This window comes from Zonotrichia leucophrys, chromosome Z, assembly GCF_028769735.1.
Source record: "Zonotrichia leucophrys gambelii isolate GWCS_2022_RI chromosome Z, RI_Zleu_2.0, whole genome shotgun sequence".
Classification (NCBI taxonomy): domain Eukaryota; kingdom Metazoa; phylum Chordata; class Aves; order Passeriformes; family Passerellidae; genus Zonotrichia; species Zonotrichia leucophrys.
Window position 1 is genome coordinate 22631105 of NC_088200.1, and position 19524 is coordinate 22650628.

General features: G+C 39.5%; 1 long non-coding RNA gene across 2 annotated transcripts; it reads right to left on the bottom strand.

Moving 5' to 3' along the window:
• Positions 1–8950: 8950 nt before the first annotated feature.
• Positions 8951–16720, bottom strand: LOC135459574 (uncharacterized). Of its 2 annotated transcripts, none has more exons than XR_010443049.1 (3): positions 16653–16720; positions 11875–11977; positions 8951–10687 (listed from the first exon to the last, which is right to left on the bottom strand). It is a non-coding gene; the product is annotated as an uncharacterized LOC135459574 (long non-coding RNA). The 2 variants fall into 2 exon arrangements; XR_010443050.1 differs by having other exon boundaries at positions 11875–12067.
• Between the last annotated feature and the right edge of the window lie 2804 nt (positions 16721–19524).

Consider the following 19524-nt stretch of genomic DNA (forward strand, 5'->3'; position numbering starts at 1 on the left):
CAGAAATTATTAATAATAACGTGTGACATGGGCAGATCAGAGCTGTAGGCAGAGGCACACAAACATACAATGAGACATTTCATTTTGCTCTTGTGAATTCCCAGTATATTCCTACTGGACAAGTGAAAAACACAAGAGAAACACAAGAAACAACAGCAATCTACCATAAGAAGAGCTATGAAAACTCCTTACTGTGACTTGCACCTGGATTGCAAGCCTGATATTATTGTTATCAGCTGACAGCGAGGCCAGTCTTCAAAATGGCTCTAAAGTTGAGTTTTACGCTGATAAAGATTCTAAACCTAAATTGTTATGGCTCTGTGGGACAGCATGGGTTCAAACCTGTCTCATATGCCATAAATGCATGTCTCCTTTTCCTCCTGTAACTTCAAATTGTTATCATTAACTATTACTAATAATAGTAGTTTATTATGAATTGAGCTTCTTTTGAAAATGCAAGACTCAAAAAATTATAAAATTTGCTGTCACACAGCACATTATCCTAAACAGACATGGGATTTTTACCTACCTCATCCTGAAGACCTGGCTCCGAGATTTTTTAGTTTATTAGATTGATTATAAACCAGGCAAGATTTCCTCCTGGAATCTTGTTTGAACCATATGTTTTAAAATAATTAGCTATTAGCTAATGGATTAAGAAATAATAAAATATATATAAGAAATAAAATAATATAATAAAATGTGAAAAGCCAAATATGAGTGAATAGTAGTCCTAAATGCAAGATGCAGAATTGATTTATCTCCTAGTGATAGTAACATATTATTTTTAAGAACTTTTGCAAATGAAAAAACGTGTGCTGTCTATTCTACTGCACACCCTTTATTAAGAAATTAATACTATTATAGTCGAGATTAAGCTCTAATGGAAGTTCTAACTGCATGCAGGCTAGGAGGCCTTAAAAATGAAAGTTATCCTCCTTCAATCTCTGATAGTGTTTCAACAGAAAACACCCTTTGCATTTCAGTCAGTGCAATGAATAAGTCTGGTGGCATTTTATTCATTATTTTATTGTCTTTGGGGTCTTGTATGATTAAACCTACTGAAAATACTAACTGCATTCTGATTTGTCTATGTATCATATATGTCACATTTCTAGTTCTGTTTCATTTAATATGTATAACATTTTTACTTCTCTGGTTATAACATTTTTTCATTGCTTATAAGACTTCTCTCTTGAGTGTTGGAGTGACTAGCTTTGGAAAAATAACCAATTTGTCCCATGTAGACCAAATATTCAAAATAAGAATATACTATTTTTTTGCATATGTTTCTGTGAGTTTCTATGTGTGTACACCTGGGTGTAAACACACCATTATTATTTATACATATATTATTAATAAATTGTTTCTTATTCCTGTTTCAGACTTCTGGTATTTCCTTCTCTCACAACTGACTCTGTCAAAGAAGACAACACAGAAAATTCATTCACTGGTTGAGAAGATTGAAATTAATTTGCCACTTCTTTACACAGTCAAAATAAATAGAATCCTTGCCATAAACATGTCATTCCTTAAACTTTCCTGACATAATATATCTTCTTGGAAGTCTTGTGTTCTGACACTTAGCAGTCCAGTAAGACTGAGAACCTGAGACATTACTTCTAGGATTTTATACTCTTTCAGAGAATTTCTGGAGTCTCTCTGGGAGTATTAGGAGGCAGCCATTCTAGGAACACATCTCTCTGAGGTCCATAGGACTTTGCTTTCCCTTGCAATAAAAATGACATAATTAATGCTCTATACATCGAGTGTAGAGAATCAGAGGCTTGTCAAAGCACCCAAGTTACTGACACCTCTGCATGTAAAATTCCACCAGTTTGAAGTTCAAAGGAGTTTACTGTGCTTAGACAGCAGTATAAAATTTTGCAGCTTCCTTGTAGAGTTGGGGACCATATTCAACTCTTTCACCAAACATCTTAACTAAGATCTATCTTCGCATCACAGAGGAAATGTGTCATGGTTTAGGGAATGGTTCTCCCCAGTTCAGTGCCCCCAGACCATGTTCCTCTCTCTCTCTCTCCTGTTTTCCTGCCCCTCTTCCGCCTCACTAGAAACACCAATGAGATAATAAAACAAACAGTAACAGCAGCAATACTAATGACAGAGGGTACAAGAAAGAAAAAAAAATCACATGGCACCTGTTACCATACCAGACAACTTCCTCTGCCATGTTTACTTGACCAGAATGGAATTCCTTCTCCCCAGAAGAGAGTCCCTTCTCTGTACCCCCATCAATGACACGAGGTGATGTAGAATAACCTCTGGATTCTAACCATGGCCCTTCCTGGATACTGCAAGAATTAACCCTGTCCTGGCTAAAACCAGGACAAAATCCATCAGGGAATAGACTATACAATGGATGTGAAAGAACAGGTGTAATTGGCATGTGAACAATCACAAAATGAAAGTAATTTTTATTTGCATCACTTAATGAAAAAGAAGATATAGTAAAGGAAAAACAAAAACAATCAGAAAAGCACAAATAAGAGAGGAAGAACAACATACTAAGAAAATTATTATGAATTTTTGAAATTTTTTTGCCACATTGAACAAATATATTCACTTCTGAAGCTACATATAAATTGTGGTTTAGGAATATTGTGGCAGAATCACCAAAATTTGAAATCTACATACTCAAGAGGGTTCAAAAGAGCTGGTTCGTACCAGCCATCAACATGGTCTGTTGTTTATGATCTTTCTTCCCTAACCCAGTTTCAAATAACATAGCTGTAAGTTTGTAGTGAAATGCAGTTCCCTAGCTCTCATTGATGCCAACTTAATTCCTCTAGTACCATTGGTATTACATGTCAAAACTAAAGATGGCAAACATTAATTGTTAAAAAGATACTTAATTTCATGTTATGTAAATTTATTTTGTCTACTTTGATCTTAGTTCTCTGTGTGCTTTATTTTACATTGCAATAGAAGCATGAAAATTCTTCTAAGGGAAAAATGTGTCCTGCTTTCCTAAAACAAAATGAAGACAAGCAGTTATTTAGAGCTAAAATCTACATGTTGCTGATTCTCATTTGATTTGATCCTTTCCAGTGTGGACTTGCCAGTGCTTGGAATACAGAAATACAGATGATGAGAGAGAAGAAAGTTAAGAAACCTTGTCCCCCTATGGAGGACAGATATAAGACTCATTGCTTTCCTGCCAGAAGACAGTGAAAATACATAGAGTAATTGTAGCAGGAATATTTCGTGTTCAGCAGAAGTAAGACAACAAGCAGTTTCCGTTTCTCTGTCCTAACTCACTTCACGACAAAATCATTCAGTTTCAGATTTGATTTAAGCAAACCATCTCAATGTACATTAATGGAGACATAAAGCCCACACAGCCAATTTTCATGTGACCTCATCAGAATTGCAGCATCCACCTCTATGCACTCAGAGCACAAGAGCATCCACCACATTAAATGTTTCTTAAGTGATCATGCATCAGGGCTCTGGAAGCAATTTGGCTCATAAATGGGGATTTCAGGAATATTAGTCCTGCCTGCTGTATCTCTCAAGCTACGCTGCGAACCTAGCTGCTTAATATTTAGAGGGAAAAAGACATGCTTCAGGTCTAAATGAAGAAGTATTTCTGACCAGACTGAAACCTAAAGGAATTCAAACTCTGAAATTTATCACTAAAAGCTATAGCCAGAGTAGCTCATAAAGCTATGTACAATATCCTGCACCCTATATTTTTAAAATTTTAATCACTGTCTTTCATAATTTATATATATCTTATATATTTGGTGTATATCCTACCTTATTTAGTACCCCTGTTTCCTGGGTGCAGAGACAAGGTGGTAAAGCTTTTAGTGCTGTTTTTTCAACACCACTAACATCACAGCAGGGAGCGGGGGTGGAACTGGAAACAGAAAGTTTGCCATTTTTGCCTGGCTCTCTTCAGGAAGAAGGTCCCAGGTCAGCCTCATGGAGCTAGTCCCGCTGCCACCACCAGCTGCTCCTTTTTCCGTTCCTCTGAGTTGCAGTTTTTGAGGTTTGGGGCTGAAAGATGATGGTGAGTCCAAGATATCACTCTGAGGAAAAGGAAAGGGAGCAAGAGTGGCAGCAGCAGTGTGAGGGCAGAGCTGTGTGGGGCCCAGGCCCCAGGAGAGCTGAGAGGAGCATCACTGATACTGCAGGGCTCCACATGGAGCTGATCCAGTGAAACGGAGTGGTCGGGGGGAGCAGCACAGATGATCCAGGTTCCAAGAGGTTTTGTTGGCCTTAGCTTGATGTTGTTTTTGCACTGGGGTGGGTGAGTGCAAAACAACTGTGAGGCATTAAACGGTGGAAGCTCTCCTTGATGTTCACATTGCTTTTGTTTTTTCTGGTACCATTGGCCCCAGTGCAGGGCCAGTCCCCAGCTTGCCTTCGTTTGGGAAACCATGTCATGTGCTGTCTTTGGGAAACATTTTTGTTTGGTGGTGATTTTTTTTTGTGAGTAAAACACCTTTTCTTTTTGTACACTCTTTATCATTAAGATAATGATTATTGCGATTTTAAGCAAACTGACACTCCAATTTATAATCTCTCCTAGTGTTCTTCCATTTTCAGAAGGTGCAGGGGCGAGAAGGGATCAGCTTGAGTGGGTTTAATGTTCTAAATAGGATTTAAATCCAGCACACCCTCGTAAGATTTTTGGAAGCATTTTGCGGCATTTTATTTCAATGCTTATTCCAGCCATAAAATAACTTAATTTTCTACAGCATTCTTTCTCTGAATAACAAAATCAGCAATTATAGCCATAATATTCAAAGTGCTTACCTTTTGGGAATACATTTTTGCACAAGTTTTTTTGTATGCTGAAGACTGTAAAAGTATTCTGAATATTCACAGGCAATTTTCATGCTTGCATCTAAAATATCTGAACAACCATTACAAAAAGGATGATTTGTAATTGAAGGTTTATGATTTTGAAATGGAGATTTTTTTTTTTTCAAGGAAGTTCAAATCAGGGTAATATAAGCAGACTTGAAACTCAGCCTTTACTAAAGTGCTTTTTGAAATTCATGTCTTGTTTTCTGCATTCTTTTCTACCCAAATTTTAATTTAATTGCTTACATGTCTGATGTAAAAAAGGCTTATGTCTAAGCTGAACAATATAGACTCCTCAGGGACCTGTACATGCTATCTACTTTAGACCAAAAACTTAAATATAAGTGGCCCTTCAAATAAGTGTTAGCTACTGTTTCATATGAATTTTTCTCATGAATCTTTTATATAAATTTTCTGGTTTTGCTATTACCCCCTTTCTAATCTTCATTAGCCTATTTGTTCTTATTTGTTTGGTACTTTCATTTTTCTTTGTTGAATTGCAGGTCTACTAATCATTTTTTTATTTTAGACTTCTGTGTTCTTTCTTTTTGACTTAACTATGTTCTTTCTACAGTTCTGGACCTTCCCATTTGACACACATTAGTCTACCAAACTTCTTTATCTTTCATCATCACAGTATAGGTGATTTAAACAAAATATTTAATTTAAAAAATTTGAAGAATGTTAATGCTGAAGAAGAATCCCATGGTTAATTGGAGGAGGTAATTCTAAAAAAAAGCAGTATCACGAGAGGAAGGTTTATGTTCCCTTACTAAAATTTTTCTAGAGTTATCCTTGCTAATTCCAGCTGTTTACAAGGTATTTATCATGTGAAGCATTTCACAGAATCACAGTATAACAGAATGGGTAAGGTAAAATGGGTAAAGGTTGGTAGGGGCCATAGGAAGTTATCTTCTCCAACCTCCCTGTTCAAGCAAGGTCATCCTAGAAGACATTGCATAAAACTGTGTACTGCAGGCTCTTGAATATCTCCAGTGATAGAGACTCCACACTGTCTCTGAACGATCTGTTCCAGTGTACAGTCACTTGCATGGTGGAAAAGTCTGTCCTCATATTCAGATGGAGCTTCCTGTGCATCATTTCCTGCCCATTGCCTCTTGTCCTATTTTTTGGCATCGCTGAGCAGAGCATGGCTCCATCTTCTTGGCATCCTCCCTTCAGGTACTTACATTGATTAGATCCCCTCTCAGCTGTCTCTTTGTGAGGCTGAACAAGCCTAACTTTCTCAACCTTTCGTCATAAGAGAGATGATCCAGTCCCTTAATCATCTTTGTAGCCTTTTGTAGCCTCCCTTTGTAGACCTCCAGGAGCTCCCTTGTCTCTCTTGTACTGAAGAGCCCAGAACTGGACACAGCATTCCAGATGCGGCCTCTGGAGAAACCCTTCTACTAGGTTAACTAGAGGGGCAGGAGCACCTCCCTCAGCTTGCTGGCATTGCTCTTCCTAGTGTACCTCAGGATATCATTGCCTTCTTGGGGCCCATTGCTGGACATGGATAGTTGTCATGGACAGTTTGTTGTCCACCAGGATCCCCAGATCTTTCTCTGCAGAGCTGATATCCAGCAGGCCAGCCCCCAGTTGATGCTTGTGCCTGTGGTTATCCTTCCCTAGCTACAGGACCCTGCATTTGCCTTTGTAGAACATCAGGGAGCTCTTTGCCCATTTCTCCAGTCTGTCAAGGACCTTCTGAAGGGCTGGACAACACTCTTGTATCAGCCACTCCTCCCAGCTTTGTGTCATCAGTGAACTTGCTGAGAAGGCATCTTGCCCTTCATGGAAGTGAATAACAACACTGGGCCCAGTATTGAACCTTGAGGGACACCTTTAGTGACAGGCTCCCAAACAGACGCTGTGACAATGATTTGGACACTATAGAATTTGACATCCAGACAGTTCTCAATCCACTGCCCACTCATCCAATTCAGACTCCCTAAATTTGTCTATGAGGATTTTGTGAGAGACAGTGTGAAAGCCTTTCTAATGTAGACAATATCCTTTCTAAAGGTGGACAATTGCTCTTTCATTATCATGCAGGTAGTGGTTTCATCATAGCAAGCTATGAGGTTGGTCAAGCATGATTTATCTTTTGTGACTCCATTCTGGTCCTGATCACCTCCTGTCCACATAGAGATGGCCTCCAGAATGAGATTCTCCATCACCTTTCCAGGAACTGAGATGGTTGGTTGTTCTCTGTGCAGTCCTTCTTGCCCTTTTTGAAGACCAGTGGCATTTAATTTCTTCCCATCCTCAGGCACCTCTCCTGAACTCCATGACCTTTCAAAGATGAGAGACATAAAGCCCACAAAGCCAATTTGCTTGTGCAGCCTTGTGGTTTCCACCAGCTCTCTCAGCACTCATGGATGCATTCTGTCAGGGCCCTTGGACTCATGGATATCAAGTTTGCCTAGATGACTCTAGCCTGAGTCTCCTTCATCAGGAGTTAAGAAGAATTGGGTTAGAGTCTGTCTGTTTTCCAAGTTTCCTTTACCCTGGTCTGCTGGATTAGCATTTTCTGTGGTATGATCTTGTCAGTGAAGATTGATGCAAAGAAAGAATTCAGTAAGTTTGCCTCCTCTGCACCCTTTCTTACCAGGTTTCCTTCACTAGTAATGGGTCCACATTTACCTTTGTTTTCTTTTTATTACTGATGTACTTGAAAAAGTAGATCAGTACAAAATTACTTCTTGTTGGCCTGGATATCCTTGGCTAGATTTCATTTCAGGTGGGCCTTGACCTTTCTACTTACTCAGACAACCTCTCTATGTTAATTCCAAGTGATCTGGCCCTACTTCCATCTTCTCTGGGTTTTCTGTTTGTGTTTGAGTAATGGCATGAGTTCTGAGTTCATCCACACAGGCCTCTTGCCCCTTTGTCTGATTGGGATACATCATGCTTGAGCCTGCAGGAAGTTACTCTGTCCCATAGGATTCTTCTAGGAAGATTACTGAAGAGGTTAGCTCTCCTGAAGTCCATGGTTACAATCCTACTTGCTGCCCTGCTTCCTTCTCATCTGAAACTGAACTCCACATTCTCAGGTTTCCTTCAGCAGTATCTGCCCCCAGCCCTCACTAAACACTGAGATGAGTTCAATTGGTTAGAGCACAGTGCAGATAACACCAGGGCTGTGCGTTCAATCTCTGTACAGACCATTTACTTTCAAGTGGAACTTTGTGATCTTTGTGGGCTCCTTCCAACTCAGGATAATCTCTGATTCTCCAACAAGGCCGCCTCTCTTGTTAGGGTAAGGTTAAGCAGCACATAATTCCTGGTGGGATTCTCCCCTACCTGAAACAGGAAGTTGCCATTACTGCTTTCCAGAAGCCTCCTGGATTGCTTGTGTTTTGCAGCGCACCCTTAACTCAGCTGATATAAGGGTAGTTAAGAACCAATGTTTCTGACTTAGAGGCTGCTTTGAGCTGCCTGTAGAAGGCCTCATCCACTTCCTTCTCTTAATCAGGGAGCTTGTAGCACACATTGACAACAGTGTCACCTTTACTAGTCCCCCTTTTATCCTAACCTATAAGGTCTCTACACACTCTTCAGACACAGAGTTAAATATATTTCAAGTGTCATCTCATGTGGAGGGCAACTCCACAGTAGGGCATATAAGTCTTCATGATAGAGCTTTCGTTTCTCAATTCCTTAAACCAAATCTGAAACCAAGCTAATTACACCTTCTGCCTGCACATGTATAATCATAAACACAAATTTCACATATATTTTGGTGTTTCAGCAGCAGTCTAATGAACTAGGAACTTAAAACTAATTGCTTCTACAAGGAGATTATGAAGATTGAGGAAATCACTTCAATGGCACATATTGATTTATCTTAAGTTCAATAATACAGTCATAATTTTAATGTGAATAGTGCTCAGTACTTCTCTTTTTATGTTAAGCATGCACCATTACTCTGATGAAAAGCAATGATGGCTGCATTAACAATGAGCAGTACTCCCTTTTGTTAATGATTTTAATCATTCTAATATTCATACTACAGTTTTTGTAATTAATGAGAGATATTTTCCTTTGCTATTACCAAAACTGAACTTTACAATCATGGTTTGGATATTAAGTTGTTTGGCTCAGATACACATTTCTTTGAACCTGGTACAGCAACCCTTTATTATGTACACAATACGCCTGTTCATGTAGGTGTAATTGTCTCATAGCTATAATTTACAGATTCACACAAATTCAAAATCCTCTTGCTTTTAAGCATTGTTTTTCCTGATGTTATTGTAAATATATTTTTGTTCATTTCTTTGAAGAGAGAGGAAGCGAAGACATCCTTAGCAGAAAAATTGGTCAATCTTATTACTTTCACCCCAGCAGGGTTACCTTAGATTTCATCCCTTATCAAAATCCTTACACACTTCTTTGGGGTCTTCAGTGTTGGGTGTCCTTTTTAAGCGGCTGTTCCTTGACTCCCACTTGCGAGTAAGTGCAATATCATTGTTTTGCATAACTTCTGCTTTGTCAGGCTCACAGAGCTAAACTGGCATCCTGCTTGCATTTTGCCTGACTCATATTTGCCTGAGTTTCATCTTTCATCTATTTCACCAAAATAGAATAGTTGTGCTGTTCTGTTCTCGTTCAACTGTCCTTATTTGTGTCAGTCCTTCTTCCTTTCAGCAACTGTGGAGGCATATGTGTGTGTGTGTGGTCAGTGCTGCTGCTTGCTGCCTCCTCCCGCCACCCACTGGGCTCAGTTGGTGTCAGTGCAGGGTTGGACCTGCTGCCAGGATGCTGAGGGGAAGGAAATAGACTCACTGGTCACCGAAGAACAGTGCCCCTTGCTCTGCTGGTCCCAGCTGCAGTTCTGAAGCTGTCACTTCAGCACTGTTTGGCTTGGGAATGGTCCTGCTGCCTCTCCTTACTGGTTCTGCAGACATGTCCTGGAAAGGCTGGTAGTGTGGTGCCACGGTCTGCCCTCCACTTCAGTGAGCCAGAAGAAATGGACCCCTTTCTAGTTGTGGCCATGGGTTTTTCCCTGCCAGAGCCACACCAACAGCTGTAACATGAATGGCACCTGAACAGACAGCACAGAAACCCTCAACACCCTTGTCTCTGTACCCAAGACACATAGTAAAAAACATTAGTGAATTAAATGCTCACATATTTTGTGCCCTTTTACCCTTCTATCCCTTCTTCTGTCACAGTATTTCCGCCCTTATCAACCTCCTATCTTTTCTGACAGTGCCAATGACCAAGGCAACTTGCCATGTGGGTGAATTGTCAATGCTATATTTGTTTTGTCTGGCTAGCCAGAAAGTAAGGTGAAAATTGAGAATGCAATATTTTATTTTCTCCCAACTTACCCTCAGCTAAGGGTGTTACTGTCTGACCTATCAGTGATTTTTTTCTGTATTCAGAGAAAATTGTCATTGAGACCTGTTGAGTTTGACTGAAATTACACAGTAGAGAAAAAAATGTGGGGGCAGGAGAACTGATGGATATGCAGAAACCTAATAAGCACTGAACATCTTACCCAGGCTGACCAAATGAATGAAAACTACACTACCTATTATTGCCCACTTTCATAGCATAGATTAGGAACCTTTCTATAACTGCTTTTGGTATGATACAGTTCCAAAAGTCAATGAGACAACAACTGGCTTTTTAACCTAAGTTGACTGTCTAACTAACTTGGCTGGCTGGCTGAAATTCCCTGTTTAATGTTTACATGTTTCATGTTTACATGCTTCAGTTCTTAAGAAACGGTCATCACATCTTCTCTTCTGATGTATAGTAAAGGAGGTAAACACTTCTCTCCCATGCATGGCTCCTTCAAATCTCTTTGGTCATGTACCTGAAGTCAGTGAGTCAATGGCTTTAGAAAAAGAAAAAAAGAACCATTACTCTTCAAGTGAATTTCAAGCCCATTTTATCTATTCGCTGATGAATTATCTGACATGTGATAAATGTTTGTATAAAGAAATAGCAGGAGGAATGCGCATAACCATCTTCTTACCTGAACATGCTATTTACCCAGTATTTAAAAAACTTTAAAAAGTTTTATATAACATACTCGTGTAAGTATTTTTGACTACTTGACAGCATTACATTACAATACTGAAAAGGCAAATCTGATGCACTCTATTCCCTAGCGACAAAAGTACATGTGTATATATATACACATTTACTGTACTAATTAAATGTCATCAAATCAAATACCAATATTTAAGATTGTTTTAATCTAGAGAAGACTTTTTTGGTGTTTCTGTTTGAAGCAACAAAGTTTTCACATTGTTAGCAGCCTGCATTTTTTGCCAGTTTAGCTTAGGAGAGACTGGAGATCTTCTTTCTTTTTGCTGGAGATCTGAGATTAGAAAACAACCACGTTTAGGCACCAAAACTCAGCAAATAAATTTGGACTTATTCTGTCACCCTTTCAATAAACTTCATCAGTTCCTGATGGACTCAGTGATGTATTGTGCTGATAGTTCCATCGAACATTTGATTTATGGCTAAATATTGACTTAAAACTTTGCATAAAAAGACCGGTTAAATAAGGAAAAAGAAGTCTCCCCAGCCATTTGAAAATATTCACCCTAGTATTTGCCTGGTTTGTTGTCTTTACAGGTCAAATTCATTAAAATGAAAAAGCCCAGTCTATAAATTAAAAGCTTGATTAGGAAATTGAAACTGGACCATTTGGGAAAATATTTTAAAAAGGGCTTGAAACCATGAATTGAAAATTCCTGAACTCTCTGATGAGAATCATCTTGGGCAGAGATGGAACTGTTGATATGGCTTTCTTAACTGTCTTCTGTGTGCCAGGAACATTTTTGGATAAAATCAATTGCTCAGTGGCTAGGTAAAAATACTGCTTGAAAGCATCTATGAAATTTCATGCTTGTGTTCTGAAGCTCTTTTCTCTGAAAGGATCCTTTCTCTAGAGAAGTTTTAATTTCTCCTTTCGTCTCACCAGTCTTTCTGGTTATCTCTTTGATCACATTCATAACAGAAAATATTTTCCCAGTTTATTTATTCACTATTTCTTTCATATAAAAGTACCTTACTTAGTCTTGTCTTAGAGGCAAATCTTTTGAAGCTTTAAGGACAGTGAAGACCAACATGAACCTACAAGTGGCTATTTTCCTTCTCTTTCTCTTCCACTCTGTTGAAGGGATAAAACACTTTCAGGGAAACCACCCGGTGTGCCCAAGTTAGTCCCCTGCTTTGAAGTGTCCCTGAAAGAAGGAGTACCCTGTAAGAGAGTTTAGTTTTGTTTAAAGACATAAATGTCTCTGGAAAAACAGACTTTCTATTAAATTAATGTTTAAGGATGAGCCTCTTGTTTGTCTGTGTATTTGTATTGTATTTTCTGTGTATTTGCTACAATGCTTTCCAAAAAACACCCTTTTATTGATAATATGTTGAATAGGCAGAATGTTTGAAGGACACCGTCATTGTCTTCTGCACATTTATTGAAAATGCCCTCAGTAAATGTAAAATGTTTATATGTGCTAGACTCTCCAGGAATATGTGCATGTGGCTGGACAACTGTAAAACACTGTAAAAACGTGTACACAATTGTAGTTATTGAGGTTTAAATTCTCATAAAACAGTAGTGCAAGTGTTTAATTCTGGATATGATTTTAAAATTATTAAATATTTCATGGTGCTCAGATTCAACAAATAAAGCAATAAATTTAGTTTTCTTTCTGTTATCATGCTTGTTGCAAAAGTTTTGCTGCTTTAAATATAATACAGAGAGCACTTTAGCCAAAGCTTTTTAGTTTCTACTTTCCAAGTGACATCCAGCTACAGAATACTGACAGTTGTCTGTTAAAAGATTGGTATTTACTGATACATTGTCAGCAATGAAATAAGTGGCTGAAATGCAAAGGAATCAAACATACAGCTTCGCTTTAAACAATAGGTTATTTTTTTTGTCTGAAAGCCAGATATACCAATGCTCATTTCTATGCAATGTTTCCTATGCAGCCAAGAAGCGGGCAGAGAATCAGCTACAACTGCCTCGAATCGAGTCTAGGAGACAAATGTAAATAGTTGTCATGGTTTAAGCCCAGCTGGAAATTAAGTCCCATGGAACTGCTTAGCTACCCCTACCCAGTCGAGTGGAAGAGACAAAAGGCAGAGATCCAGAGCTGAGATAACAATCACTTACTGCAAATAGCAATAAGATAAAAAACCAGCGTCAATATTAATAATGAAAGTAAAAAAGAGAGTGATTTACATACAAAAAATGCCCACTGAGCCATCTGACCTGGTCTGGTGCCATGTGTCCCTCTGGGACAAAGAACAAAATGGCCCCCCTCCCTTCCACATGCATGTTTGTTCCCTCCCAATCTCAGACATTGAAAAACAAGATGGGACAAGCTGCTCCATTTGCCATTCTGTCCCCCAGAAAAGGGTAAAATTCCCACAGATCCCTCTTGAGCCCCTTTTTTCCTCCAACTAAAGTCATACCCCCTTCTTTCCAAAAGTAAGCATCCCTTAATTCTGCCCCCCAATTGATGATGCAGGTAATATAGAACAAGAACCTAGACATGTCTGTATGGCTGAAGGTTCTGTCCCCTCACATCCTTGGCCACATCCTGTACATGTATGTACAGGAAAAAGAGCTCTGATCACCACAGGAAATAAACAAGTTAAAGTTCATTCATTGTGTCTCATTTACTTAAGTTATTTTGCCCTGCCATCGCATTTTGAAGGACATGGCAAGTACTGCAATACAAGGCTGGAGCCTTGCATCTCCTCTTACTGTTGCTTATAAACTTCCTGTCTGTTTCTAAAAAGGTTGGCTTTATTAAGAACACAAATGTGGTTGAATTGCTATCACAAATTCCTGCAAACATTGTATGCTGTGGCTCTTGACTTCAATGCAGACCTCTTTTTGCTGTGCTGGTGACATAACTCACCAAAGCTAGCAGAAAAACAAGCATACTTGAAGCGTGACTATCAACTCAGTTGTGTGAACTTGCTCAGCTGAATTAAATGGCAAATATATTCTGATGTCCAAGAAGCAGAGAAAACAGACTTGATTTACTCATATTTCCCTTCTGCTACCATTTTGAGCACACACAACATTCATTTCAGTCACAATTCTGCTGGTTATAATTTTACTGGTATTTGTATGAAACTTTGCACACAGCTTCTCATGAGACCCTTCCCAGATGAAGTCAGCGAGGCGCTCAGGGGCTCGGGCACAAAAGGGTGAGCGCAGTGTAACCCACTACTGTGTTAGTAAAAAGGCATAGCACTTATGCTATGAGAGGGATGAAACCATGATGGCACCATAAGAATGCAAGAATTCATGTCCAGTTAAGAAGAGTGAATTCTGCTTTAAAGAACTGAGCTGTGTATTCAACACTTTGCCACACCAGTTTTTGGCCTAGTGTGGTGTTTTCTTGTTAATAAGATGCAAGTACTTGGAGAGGTGTGCTACAATACAGAAGCTGGAGTCATGGACAAAAAGAAAGGAGTCCTCCACAATGGTAAAATCCTCATAAAAGGAAAAAACCCCACAGCAGTAAACTTCTGATTTAGCAACATATCTACATATCTAAAGCCACATATTAATGCATGACAAGAAAAACACCTGTCTTTTCAAAGGCTTGTCACAGTTTATTAGAGATCAAATATATACTCCTATAAATTACTTGATACCATTTTAAATTTCTTATGCTTCTCTATTTTCTGCTTTCTCTATAGGAATTATATTGTCACAACAGGAGCAAATTATTGTCACAAAATTTAGAAATTGCTTATGGTCATCTACCCTGTCACTACTGACATTGTCAAGGTTTGCATTAGGCAAACAAGGGATCAGAGAAAAATTTTCATGAAAATGGCATGAAACACGTCTATGGGTGACACAACTAATCTTGACTGAAAATTTAATTCTTGCATTTGCCAGAGCGAACACAAGAAGTCCTAAAGGAGGCTTTTTTTTTTTTACTGTCATGGAAAAAATCAGTTAAAAACATAAAATATAAAAAGGGAAATTAGAATTATAGGCATATGACTACAAATTGCCATTCCTAAACTTGCAGTGAGATCAATATTTACTGTACCTAAACTTTGGAGCGCAGCCAAAGAGCCAGAGAAGGACCACAACAGAGAAGGAATGTAAAGCAGTGATCTTGAATCAGTGTCCTTTGCTTTCATTGGTAAGCTCTCCATTGCTCTTAAATGCATTCTGGAGTTTAACAGTAGACTTTTGAGTTTTTTTCAGTGTGCACAGTAGGATACACTGATCAGCTTGAGCAATTGTATCTTCCTACTTCTTAATTGTTGAATTGCAAATTAGCTATAAGAAAATGATGAAGTTTCTTGCTGGTTTACTCTTCTCATCAAGAGAATTTTTGAAATGATAGTAAAGAGTCCATGGTTATCTCTACTAAAATAACTTTAATAATATTATTATTAAAATTGTTAGAGATGCATCTGCCCAAAATGGCATGCAAACAAGATGATATGCTGAAGCCAGTAGCACAAATTGTTTCTTAACAGTAAATGTGAGGTAGAGGGAGATAGAAAGAAATAGGGAAAAGCAAGAGAAGGAATGAAAGTAGGAAGGTATATAGTCACCATTTATTGGATCCCAGAACAAGGCTTGGTGTTGCAATTGCAATGTCTGGTTGTTGCTGTCCTGCTCTGTCAGGGGTGGGAGAAATCCAGAGAACAAAGGGTTCAGGTGGGAATGTCCAGGTACCTCCCCTGAGGGGTGAGGAGCTGAATGAGGTAATGTTGTGTATCACAGGACTGTTCAGTGAGGCTTTCTGAGGCCAGCTGCCTACATCAGAGCAGCTGAGGCTATCACAGCCATCATGGCCCATCAGCAGAGCTGAAGACCCATGAGTGAATGTCTGGGTGCTTTTCTGGCAGGGGAGTTTTCACACCTGGGTTCGCTTTCATAAGGACAAGGAGACAGTACCCCATTTCCAGAGTTCCTCCCTCACCTTGCTCAGCATTAAACTTGTAGCCTGAGGTGGTGGATGTGCTCTGCCCTCTGCACCTGGGCGGTTACTTTGCACTTGAGCAGCTTAATTCCTGATTGTTTAGCCATCACCAGTCCAGGAAGTCTGCAAGCCATTTTCCCAAGACTAGGAGGTGTGTAGTGGGAAGTGTTTGTTTAAGGAATAGAATGTTTCTCCTATTTCTGTAGGAAGTCTCGAGCTCTTAAAGAGATAGTTTTCATGAGCTTGAATTATACATTTGTACACTAAACAAGAGAACTTGATGACTTCCTCTATCTGGGAGAATGTCCAAATGAAAACGACTATCACTGATGTCCTTGTAACCTTATTAGATGTTCTTTATTTTCTGGCCAGTCTGTCCTTTGTGTTGGATATAGTTTGTCCTTTCCTCATGTCTGCCACAGAGCTGCCCAACAGCAGAACATTACCATTAGGGAGGGAATGAATTGTTCTTGCACATGGCCAAAAGCATTTGCAAAGTACATGTAAAGACTTGCTTTTAAAGAGTTTTTCCATATTAAAATGATTTTTATAGTTGAAAAAAGCATGTAAAAAAATGCTACTGCTTTTTCCTCTTGAAAAGTGATTTTGTTGTCTGCAGTAGAGATATCCTGTATTTACCCTGGTGGGTATCAACTGTACTGTTCTCAGTGTACAAGTCAATATTCAAAAGCATAAGAATCTTATTCATTATTTATTGCACTGAGATATTATAATAAGCATTATGGCAAAATGCCAATTCAGGTATTTTGATACCTAAATTTCCATCATAGTTTCTGTTATCTTATATATTACAACAGTTTTAGCATTATGGTGCAAGGATTCAGCAGCACCAGAGTTTCATACCTCCTTGATGTTCCTCATAGGCAGCTCCTGTAAGCACTAGCTGTTCTTGGTCCTTGCAGTAGACATCTGACTCCTCTCTCCCCAATCCCCTCTTTTATTCCAATAGTTCTTATTGGCTACAGGTGTGGCCTGTTAAATCAGGCCTGCTCCTAATCTTTAGTAATAGGGTCCAGTTGCAATTCATTGGGGGATAAGATTACATTCTACATTACCTTCATTTGCCCATACTGTGTCCCCCTACAGTTTCAGCTGATTATTGTGTACTTCCTTATTTTCTGTCTTGGGCTGCCTCTAACAAGGACTGGCATGCTAACAAGGGAGATGGATAGGGTGTAAGATTGTGGTTTGCCTTCGTAATGTCTCTAGGACCATGAAGAGATCCAGAAGGTTCCTAAAAGATTCCTAAACACCTGGATGATAAGCCCATGGTACACATACAAAAGAAACCAGCTAGGAAAGGTGTCCTCCTTGATTTGTTGCTTTGATTTAATTTGTCAACAGAGAGGGTCTTGTGGCTGAAATGGTTATTGGTGGATATCCTGGCCACAGATCTCATGAAGCAATCATGTTTACATCTGGTGGCAACAGGAAAAGGGTCAGAAAAACTTCAGCTCTAGTTATGAGGAGAGCAGATTTAAGGTTACTCTGGGAACTACTTTATGATGTCCTCTGGGAAAATGCTTTCAAAGATGCTGGGATCCATCAGTTGTGGCCACTTTTTAAGCCTCACATCCTAAAAGCGCAGGAGCAGGGAATTTCAGAATGTCAGAAGCCAAGCAGACAAGGCAAAAAGCTGTCTTGCATGAGCAGGCATCTTCTTCTGAAGCCAAGGCAAGGAAATAAAATGTACGACTAGTGGAAGCAAGGTCAGATGACATGGGAGGAATACAGAGATTCTGCTTGCCACTGGGAGAAACTTCATGCAGACAAATCCTGCTGGTATGAAGTTAGCCAGTACTGTGGGGGACAAAAAAAGTGCTTTTTTAAATAAGTCAATAGCTAAAGGCAGTTCAGTAATGACTTTGTCCTGTTTCAGCAGGATGAGGATGGTGGCCTTACAATCAGGGACAAGGCAGAGAAATTTTTTACTTTCTTTGCTTCAGTTCCTCCAAACTAAAGGTGGGCTGTGGAAGTGCCAGTGTACTGAGCTGAAGGGTGTGAGAGTATGAGGAATATGTTCTGAGCTGAGGCTGTGAGAATGATAAACACCCAGTTACTCCTGAACTTGTGCAGGATTTGCCATTCCAGATAGTTGACTGGTCACTTGGGAATCCCCAGGGCTCCATCCTGGCACCACTTCTCTTTCTTCTTCTTAATGAATAACTTGGATATAGTACTGCAAGGTATACAGAGTAAATTTGCCAAGGACAATAAACTGGGAAGAGTTGTCCACCCCCTCAAAGGCAGAGAGGGGTCAGTACAGAGAAGCCTCAACAAAGTACAGGCCTGGACAATCATCAACTATATAAAGTTTGACAAAGACAAGTACTGGATTCTTTCTGCACCTGGGATGAGACAGCCCTGGATATGTGAACAGACTGGGGAATGAGAGGCTGGAAATCAGTGCCATGGAAAGGGACCTGGGCATCCTGGTCAGTGACAAGTTGAACATGAGCCAGCAGTGCCCTGGCAGCCAGGAGGGCCAAGCGTGTCCTGGGGGGCAGCAGGCCCAGCATTGCCAGCCAGGCAAGGGAGGGGATTGTCCTGCTCTGCTCTGCTCTGGGGCAGCTCACCTCGAGTGCTGGGGGCCTCATTATAAAACAGGCATTGAGCTGTTAACATTTAAACAAGGATGGTGAAGGGTTTGGAGCAGAAGCCATATGAGGAGCAGCCGAGATCCTTTGGTTTGTCCAACCTGGAGAAGAGCGGACTGAGGGGAGGCCTCATCACTGTCTTCTTCCTGATGAGGGGAAGTAGGGTGGCAGGGATCAATCCCTCCTCTTAAGTGATCAGTTATAGGTCTTGAGAGAACAGCATGAAGCTGTGTCGAGGGCATTTGGCTGGATATTAGGAAAAGATTATTCACCCAGAGCATGACTGAGCACTGAACAGGCTACCCAACACCTGTGGGACAGCACCAAGCCCGCCAGAGTTCAGAAACATTTGGGCAACACTCTCAGGTACATGGTGTGATTTTTGGGGTTGTCCTGTTCTGGGCCAGGGTGTGGACTTTGATGATCCATGTGGGTCATTTTCAAATCTGGGTGTTGTATGATACTAAAATTCTCCGATTCTTGGACTTTTTTTTTTTTTTTTTTAAATACCAAAATGTCAGGCTCTTACAAAAGAGACATACTCAGATATATGTCAAAACAGATCACTTTCATTTTCCCCTTTAGGTCAGACATACATTCTTTTCCTCACAGGAGCTATTTAGCACAGAAAAACAGATTCAAAAGTCCAGTATGAATCTTATCAGATCCTTAACCAGTGGCATTGCTTCTGTGTCCTGTAATAAATCAATGCTACATTGTGGCTTGACTGAAATGCACTGTAGTTTTCTGTCATGTCCATTATATATTTTATATATAACTTGAAGTCAGATACAAATCACAGATCATAGGGTTATTGTACTGCCACTTTTCAATCACATTAGTAAAGCCCATGGTGGATATTTCTGTTAAAATTTCTGTTAGTCTGTGTTCATCAGCAGGGAAATATTGCTGAATTTTACATTAATACCAACACAGTGGTTGTGTAACAGTTTCATGTTGTTAATTTCCCAAGCAAATATAATAAATTTTATTATTTGAATGCATTATGTTTGTGTTTCAATCTGTATTCTTGTAAAGAAGGCATATTTTGCATGCGATTTTTTTCCTTATATTTTTAATGGGACTGATAACACTGTAAGTTCATCTGCTACCCCTTG